Source organism: Rissa tridactyla, chromosome 3 (assembly GCF_028500815.1).
Source record: "Rissa tridactyla isolate bRisTri1 chromosome 3, bRisTri1.patW.cur.20221130, whole genome shotgun sequence".
NCBI lineage: Eukaryota > Metazoa > Chordata > Aves > Charadriiformes > Laridae > Rissa > Rissa tridactyla.
The window spans coordinates 34,759,578-34,768,430 of record NC_071468.1 but is presented as its reverse complement, the minus strand read 5'-3'; the positions used below and the strand labels follow the sequence as shown (position 1 = coordinate 34,768,430).

Genomic DNA, 8,853 nt, shown 5'->3' with positions numbered 1-8,853 from the left:
TCCCCCTGTTCCTCCCCACCCTCCACTCGGCTCCGTCGCTCTTGGCTCCGGCACCTGTTTTCCTCTGGCACCGAAGCTCAGCCGCCTGTGCTCCCTTAATGGGAAGAGGAGAGAGGGTGGCTGGGACTGGGAGGGGGGATGTCCTGGTGGGGGGCCAGCCCCGGCTGGCTGGGGAGGAGGCCGAGGCACGGCATTCACGGCTCCGGCCGCGCATACCAGGAGAGCAGCCGGTGGGCAGGCGCCAGTTCATTCCTGAGCAGCTGAGGGGCCCAGCAGAGGGGACAGAGGGTGCTGTTGAGGGTCCCCCCCCGCCGGCCCTGTGGGGCCAATGCAGAGCTGTGATGGGGTGGGGGCTCAGCAAGCGTCCCTCCATGGCCAGCACAGCAGCACGGGGTGACACGTGCCACCAAGAGGTGCCCTCATCCCAGGGATGATACTGGCACCCACAGCGCTGCTCTGGGTGCCCAGGGCTGTCCCCCTCGCCCGGGCTGCGTTGTCCGTCCAGGGTGGCTGCTCGCCCGCAGCCTCCCCTTCTCTCCTTCCTCGCGCTGGCGCTCGGCCCCGCTGCAACCCGCTGACGAATCCTGCTTGCAGTTCCTATGGCAGAAGCCGCTTCCCCTCCCTCTCCCCGCTAATCCGCCCGTGCATGCAGCCTTCACCTGCTGAGCCAGCAGCAGCCGTGCTCAGCCGGCCCCAGCCAGCGCCAGGGCTCCAAAACCCACTCCGGCTGCAGAGCCTCCACACCCCGGACCCGCCGCCCCAGGATACCCCGACCCCGCTCGGCACCGGGCAGCGAGGAGGCAGCAGGCAGCAAGGCGGCAGCAGGCAGCACCAGCTGGCACTGGGAGAGCTGAGCCCTCGAGGTAAGGCAAGGGTGCAGGCAGAGCGGGGTGAGAGGAGTTGTTCCCCCCAGGTACTGGCGAGGGGGTCTGTCTGCCATCCTCCCCCCGACGAGCCAAGGACTTGGCTGCACCACAGTCCCACTGCAAGGTCACCCTGCAGCTGGGGGCTGCACTGAGGTCCTGGGGCCATCACCCACCAGCTCGCTCCCCCACCCTAGGCGGGGGGACACAGAGGTCTGGGAACCCAACCAAGACCCGGGACTTTCCGGTCCCGTGGCTGCGAGGAGGGTTCGGAGCCTGGCCCCGCTGCAGGGGGAAGTGAAAAGGGGGAGCAGCAGTGGTGTGGCTGGCTGCTGGCATCCTGCCCTCCTTGCCTGCGCAAACTCACAGCATGGCAATGCCCCCCGTCGTGGGGCAGGGTCCCCTCCGGGACAGGGTCCCCAGGAGGGCTGCAGGGGCAGGAGGACCAGCATTGGGAAAAGCCAGAACACAGAGCATCTCTGTGCTGGGGCTGCAGCAGCAGGGTGATCCCAGCAGCATCCCTCTCACAGATGCGAGCACTGCAGCTGGGGGATCCGGGGCAGAGTGGGGTGCGAGGCAGGGTTGGGCAGGGGTGGGAGCAGCGGGGCTGGCCCTGGGTTGGGGCTGAGGGCTGTCCTGCGCCCGTCTGTGCTGTGTCCTTGACGTGGCAGGCAGCGCGCTAGGACCTGGCGAGCCCCGGGCTTGCATTGCTGGCAGCCCTCTGCCCAAACGGTGCGGGATCCTGCCTTGCCAGCCTGCAGCACCGCGGGAAGGAGCCTGCCAGCTCCGGAAAAAAACATGTAAGCGAGCGTGGCTGTGCCACGGGCCACCCCGGGCCAGGCAGGAGCTCCCTGCGTTGCGTCCCACGGGCTGGGACATGCCAGACGGAGGGCTGGGGACAGCCGCTGTAGGCTGTAAACAGGGCACAGGGTTAAGGGCCAGTGCTAGCAGCCATGGGAGCGGGTGGGTGCCGAGGCAGAGCGGGGACCCCAGCAGTGGTGGCGGCTGCAGTCCAGGGAAACCCTGGCACCCGTCCCGTGGCAGTGCAGGGCAGCTGGGGTTGGGGTGCTGGGGGAGTGACAGGCTGTCTGACGGGTGCTTTGACCCCAGCGTGCTCACCCCTGTGCTTCTGCCTGTACTGGGTGCTGCTGCCTTCCCCTCCCCATCCGGGACTCCCCATGGGGCTGGGCAGGGCACCTGTCCTGGGAGATATGGCTGGCACCAGGACAGTGCCACGGGGCAGCAAACGTCTCCCCCCACACATACCCCAGCACCAGCCAAGTGGGTACAATTTTTGGTTACCCTGCCCATGGGGATGTCACCCCAGGACTGGCACGGCCACCTCTGCCAGCCCCTGTCACCTTCCTGTGTCAGTCCCAGCCTTCCCTAAGTGCTGGCTGCATCCCTGCCCCACCAGTCCCTTATGTTCCTGTATGGCCCCAGAGGTGCCTGCACCCGGGGGGACCCTGCCAGGGAGCCCTCCTTATTCCTGGAGTTCCTGGGGCTCTGCCACCCTTCACCTCCCAGCCGGGGCTTCCTCTGCAGCCCTATCTGCCTCTCGCAAGCCCTTTGTCCCTATAGCCGGGCACTCTCCCATGACCCTTTCTATTTGTAGGCTGAACGCTGGGAGCCGGGACCCCGCCCTCTGCCCTTGCACCATTCCCAATCCAGCTCCTTCCTCCCCACGCGCCATTCCCCCATCTGCCCTCGGCGTGATTTGGCCCGGTACAGAGGTCCCAGCTGCCCGCGGGGCCCAAGGCTTAGCCCGAGGCTTGTTTGCAGGAGCCTGACCTGGCGTGCAGGGGACAGAGAGAAGAAGGTACAGGCAGTGCAGGGATTGCAGCGTGGCCCTTGCCCCCGGCATCCGTGGTGCCTCTCAAGGTCAGGGCGCTGCTCTGTCGCCCCGGTAAAGGTTTCATGCAAAAGGTGAGAAAAGAGGGTCCCCGCCACTGCTTGCTGCTTCTATCCTTCCCATGCCCTGGTGCTGCTTTGGGGAGGGAGCAGGCTCTGTAGAGGCTGCGATGGATGGGGAAAGCTAAGGAGCGAGGGAAGCTGGCATGGCCAGGTGGTAGGAGGTAGTGAAACTCATCTGTCAGGGTCCCCAGGCCCGTGCAGGAAAGATGATGGAGGATGCAGTGAAGGAGCGCAGCCACCTGCTGCTGGTGGCCTGCTTGTGCTGCATGGGCTGTCTCCTGCACAGACATATAAGGAGCTCCTGCTCCCTGCCAAGAGCAGCTGGAGTGTCCCTGGAGGTGAGCTGGGTGGCACTGGGAGCAGCGGGACAGGGGATGTGGGCAGCAGCGGCAGAGCAGCCTGACGATGGCAGCCCTGACCTGAGCGGCCGGCAGCAACAAGCCACTCCGGGGCTTACTGGGAAGCCGAGCTTTTGTGGATCTCTCTTTCTTCTCGAGAAGCCTGGTTTCTTGCAAGCATCCTAGCACTCCGTGACAAAGCAGGGCCAGCAGCAGCACTGCTGGGCACTGTGCAGCAGCTCAGCCCTGCTGCGAAGCTTCCCGGCTCTGCTGTCCCAGGACATAGCACTAGCGAAAGCCAGGCGAGCCTTTTCCACCCGCTTGGATCCACTAGAGACAGCAGGTCCTGCAAGGAGAGTGGAAAAGTAGGTGATGCCTGCAGCTCCTCCTCGGAAGGGGGGGGGGGGTGTCTTCATGGGAAGCCAGCCACTGCTGTTGTCAGGGCTGACTTTCCCCTTGTGGCTGGCCAGGAAGGAGATTTTACTGGGTCTGGGTGGCAGTGTTAGCAGAGCAGGCTGCGTTTCCCCGGAGACTGTCTGTGAGTCCTGATCAGCTGAGGATGGGTATGTCAAGCCAGCCTCAGGCCATGAGCCCCTGGCAAGGCAGCGCCAGGAGCCCCCCCCTTGTCCCTATGGCACTTGGCAAGGGACAAGGATGCTCCTGGCTGCCTTATAGCCCAGGGCGGTGGGGACAAGCAGGCAAGTTGTCTTAAGCAAGACATGCCAAGGAGGTGCACCTCATGCTTTTCCCTGTCCCATCCTATCCCTGCGAGACTCAGGGCTCACAGGGGACCAGGCAGGACCCCTTTCTCTGGGGCCTACAGCTGAGCTGCAAGCGCAGCCACCGCAGGACAGGTGTCGTGCTCAGGGCGACTGTCACTGTGTCGTGTCCTCATGTGATCCACCTTGGGTGACAGCAGGACCCTGAAATCTGCTTCCTAACACCATCCCTGCCCTTCTGCATGGTATGTTACCTGCAGGCAAAGGCTGCCCTGCTCCTTTTCACCCCCATCAATCCAAGAGCTGGAGCTTGTGCCCTTAGACTTCCCTGCTTACCCCCCCCCAGCTTTCCCAGCTCTCACTCGTCCCCAGCCCTACTCCGCAGCTCAGCTGCAGGTTAGCACAGCACACACACGCCAAGCCCACCCCAGTCGCTGCCCACGCTTTGGGGTGCCTGGTCCCACACAGTTCCCAGTGCCGGTGATGGCCCCATCCCCCTGCTCCAGCCCGCTGACTCCTCATCCTCATGGCAGGCCCGGGGGCCGCTGGGGGCCCAGCGTTGAAGCCCTTGCCCGCCTGTCCCTAGCCCCCTGCCCGGGGTGGGGGGTGCTGCTGGGGATGCTTCCCGGCTTGGAAAGGCCAGATCCCCTCCCACCAGCCCTCAGCTCCCCGCTTTCAGAGCACACCACTGCTGCGCTCCCCACCCCTCTCATCCCCCATTCCGCTTCCCCACCCCCCCCACCCCCCGCATGCTGCGGTGCCACTTAAGCCTATAGGCCGGCTAAGCCCTTCCCCGTGGGCTCCCCGTGCTCCCCGGTCACGGGAGGGGGCCCGCAGCAGCCGGCCGCCCACCCTGGGGCCGCCGCGACCGGTCCCCGCCGCAAGGCGCGGGGGGGACACGGTGGTGCCGCGCCGGGCTCCGCCAGCAGGGGGCAGCACCGGCCCGCGCCTCCCGCCGATGAGTTTGTGGGTGCTCGGCTGCTGCGCCGGGGGGGTCCCTAGCACAGCCCCCAGCACCACCCACAGCACAGCCCCCCAGCGCAGCCCCACTCGTGGTCAGGCCGCTTTGCAGCGAGGGCAGACAGCTACCAGAAGCTGGTGGCCCCCTCTAGGCCAGTCAAACTCTTCCAGGCCCCCCCCCCGCCACCCCCCTGCCGCAGCAGCAGGAGCGTGGGGCACTGCAGGCTCCTGGCGATGTCCCCCCAGCCCCACGCGCGAGGGGCTCAGGACCCCCCACCCTCACCCACCCCCCGAGCGTTTCCTTCTTCCCAGGCAGTGTTAGGGCTTCCTCTGCCCCAAGGGTGGATGCTCGGCTTTGCGGAGGGGCTGAGAGAGGGAGGGTGATCCTGGTGGCTGGGCTGCTGGTCATGTGTTCGGCCTGCCCTTCTTTTGATGCCTCATGGTTGGGCTCCACAGAGTGGCCTGGGAGACCACGTTTCGGCTTGGGAACCCACGGAAGCATGACTGGCAAGGAATGGAAATGATGAACGGCTGGTACTGTTGGAAGCTGTGGGAAAGGGCTCTCCTGGAGACCTCCCTGGGGAATGTTTGGGAGCATTCAGCCACAGCTCCACTGCCGATTCGCCCAAGGGGGAAAGCATGACGGGGTGGGCTTGGTCTCCAAACAGGATTTAGTCAGGCATGCCAGACGTTTGTACAGAGCTGAATTCCTCCACGCCAGCCAGCGACTGTTGGGCCAGGCACAGACGGGGGCCAGCGTGGCCGTGGGAGCTCCTGGGGCTGTGTCTAGAGCCCTCATCTCCGCACGTGGCCACGTGCCATGGTCCCCATGGTGCTGGTGGCTGCAGAGACCGTCTGGGGAGCTGGCAGGGTGGGCAGCCTGTGGCTGCAGCTGCACGCCCCAAGAGTCGGAGCATGGATCTGCCCGCTGCCACCAGGGCAACCCAGGAAGGCTGATGGGGAGCCATGGCTTCAGGCTGTCCCTCAGGGCTGGGATTCAGCCATCCTCCAGAAAGCTTTCTTCTGCCTTTTAGATGCTGCTTGGAGATCCAGGGAGCCGCTGGGCACCTGGCTTCACGAGAGCGTAGATGGGCTTTGCGGGGGGCAGAGGGCGGGGGGAGCAGGACCACACAGCAGCTGCCACCCCCTTTCCTCCTGCCAGGTTCTCTGGTTCCCAGCTGCCTGCAGCTCCCCCGTGGCGTTTTACGAGGGTGGCTGGGTTCCAGCCGCCTCCTTCCTCAATGGCTCTGCTCCGTCGTCGCAGGAGGCTGGTGCTGCCAGCCAAGGAGAGGGATGTGCCCCTGGCACTGCTTCAATGGGCCGGATGACCTTGACTATAGTGTGGCTCCCTCCGCCCACGCCAGCTCCATCCTCCGCCAAGGACACCCGGGGTGAGACCACGACAGGATGACAGGGTGCTCTGAGTGGCCCGTGCCCCGGGGCTGCCATTTCTGAATGCTGCAGGGTGTTCCCTTCCCACTGCCGTGCCAGGGGTTAACTCCGGCTCCTCCGGTGAGGATGGGAGCCCACACTGTGTGTCTTGAGTTTAACAAGGTCTCAGTTCAGCCCCTGGCATATGAAAACTGCTTGCACCGGGGTTAACATTTCACCCTTGGCCAGTGGCTGTGCAGCTGTCACTGAATAACTAGCCACCCAGCAACTCCACGACTAATTGGTGTCATTAGGCAGTAAATGCTTGTACAAGAGAGCAAATGGGCAGTGGGTGCTGAGGAGAGGGCAGCAGCGGTGCGGCTGGTGCAGAGAGGGAGGGGAGATGTGCAGGATGCAGGGAGGGCGGCAGAGGGGTGGGGATGGAGGAGGGAGGGATTGCTGCAGGAAGGATGGCCCAGGAGACGGAGGGCATGGGAGACCCTCAGCAGCGGCTTGGGCAGGTGGGTTTGCGTCTCCACCAGCCTGCCAGCTGGGAAGTGGCCCCGATCCCAAAGATGCTGCTGTCCCATGGGGGCATCAAGCCCTCTCCTCCAGCTGTCTGAGAGGGGCTGGAGCTTGGCTGGACCCCACCACCCCCTGGGAAACCAGTGGGCGCCCCAGGCCCCTTGCTGCGCTGTGCCCGCTTGGCGGACAATGGGGTTTGTTTCTGCTTGCCCAGCTGGAAAACACCCATGGCCCTGCCACTGGCTGGAGGCACTCAGGGACAAGGACCTTCCCTGCTGTGTCCCCAGGCTGTTTTTTCACCAGGGGGCATGAGCTTCGGGAGCAGCAGTGTCACCCCGTTGCCTCTCGGTGTTACCAGCCAGGGGGATGCCGAGCACAGGGAGGCCACTCAGCAGCAAGTGCCTCCCTCTTCCCTGCCTCTCCTTGCAGGATTTCGGACAGGGCTGCTGCTTTTCTGGCAGTGAGGTCCTGTTGCCCTCAGCCCACTAGTGAAGAAGTCACAGGGAAGCTGCCTGACTTTATCCCGGCAGGTCGGCTCGCACAAGGAAGCAGAGGGACGGCGGGGCGCTGGAGATCTGTGTGGCTCCCTGCGAGCGGTGACGTTCCCGGCTGGATCTGCGTGCCACGGGCAGAGGTCAGGAGGGGATCGCAGACCTGCTCCCTACCTCGTCCCAGCCGGGCTCAGGCCATCAGGTGAGCACCACCTCCACCCCACCACCTCCTTCCCCAAAACTCAGGGCACCAAGGTCCCGGGGTGGGGGGGTCACCATTGGGAGCCCAGCAAGCAAAGGCCAGGGAACTCTCACCCCAAAAAAGGGTTTGCCAACAGCTCTGGAGCCAGGAGCCCAGCCAGCCACGGCCAGCAATGGTACAGCAGAACTAAAACGGTCCCTGAGCCATTAGCTGATCTCAGCGAGAGGCTGAGATGCTTTGTTGATTATCAAAGCATCCAGGATTGTTGCAGTCTCGTTATAACCAAATTCCCAGGACCCTGTAGTGATTTTTTTTTCCCCCCATTGGCTAATAGGTTAATAACCTGCTGGCACTTGACAGAGGTCCGGCATCTCCTGTGTTTCCCTTCATGTGACTGATTAAAATGCCCCTTCTCTCCCTTTCCCAGCCCGGCTGTGCTCCGCTGCCTTGTCACACGTGCAGAGAATTGGATACAGCTGCTAATCTGCTTGCCCCCCCCGCCCCAGCCCCATTCCTGCCTGCCTGCTTGGCCCTTTAAGCGCGCTGGCTCTCTGTTTCTCTGCTCCGTGGCACCAAGGGCTCTGGGACGGGGTGGGCAGCACCCGATGGAGGGAAACGCTGTTGCTGTGCGTCGTGCGTGCAAAGGGGAGGGTGGTTTTGCGAGGGAAAGGGGAGCCGGATGGCCTGCAGCCCTCCCCGACCTCAGCCCTGCTGCAGGCTGACGGCCTCACCGTGCCTCAGTTTCCCCTGCCCCTAGCACAGGCACCTCAGAGGGAAAGGGGAATCTCCTTGTAGAGGAGAGCTGACGGGTTAATTAACGTATAGTTGCAAAGCGCTTGCAAATATCTCGAGGAAACCATTTGATGTGGGTGCCAAGTGTAAAGGATTGCGGAGACACCAAGTGCCTGCAAATGCTGCCTGGCTCCTCAGGCCCTAAAACTCAAATATTGCCCAAGAGGCACGGAAAATATTCCTTCAGCTCATATGATGCATTACCCGCAGCTTGGAATAAATCTCCCTTTTTGTTCTTGCTTTCCAAACCAGCTGTTTGTTTGCTTTCCCCTTTTGGATTTTGTCATTGTAGTTGAAGCAGGGAATTGCTACAAGAGGGGGAGAAGAAAAAAAAAAAAAGGGCTTTTGTGAAAGGTTTGGCAGTCAGCGTCTGTGAAGTGAGAGCGCTTTGCCTGTTTGTTCTGCCTGTTACGCGCTAGTTTTGAGCAGAGAGTACAAATTTGGGCTCCAGGTGACGGTGCAAATTTGAGGTTTCAGAAAGAAAACTCGAAGGGCTGGGCAGCATGAGCCCCACCAGCATGTCCTGGGAAGCGTGTCCGTGCGACTCCCAGCCTCATGCAAGGCTCTGCTGGCTGCCTTCTGCTGGGAAAGCAGGGCTCTGCCTTCTCCCTTTGCTCTGGGGAGCGCAGCAGTCTGCCAACAGCGGCAGCGTATTTTGGCACCAGGCTGCTGCTTCGG

General features: G+C 63.4%; 1 protein-coding gene across 2 annotated transcripts in view; it reads left to right on the top strand.

Annotated features, from left to right (window-relative positions):
• The first annotated feature begins 285 nt into the window (after positions 1 to 285).
• LOC128906541 (heat shock protein HSP 90-beta) overlaps positions 286 to 8,853 on the top strand; it is a 42,649-nt gene continuing 34,081 nt past the window's right edge. The window contains exons 1-2 of one of the 2 annotated variants that reach the window (XM_054193862.1): positions 286 to 863; positions 7,221 to 7,383. The gene's annotated coding sequence lies outside the window, so the exon portion shown is untranslated. The remainder of the gene's footprint in view (positions 864 to 7,220; positions 7,384 to 8,853) is intronic. The other variant, XM_054193861.1, reaches the window with a different exon arrangement.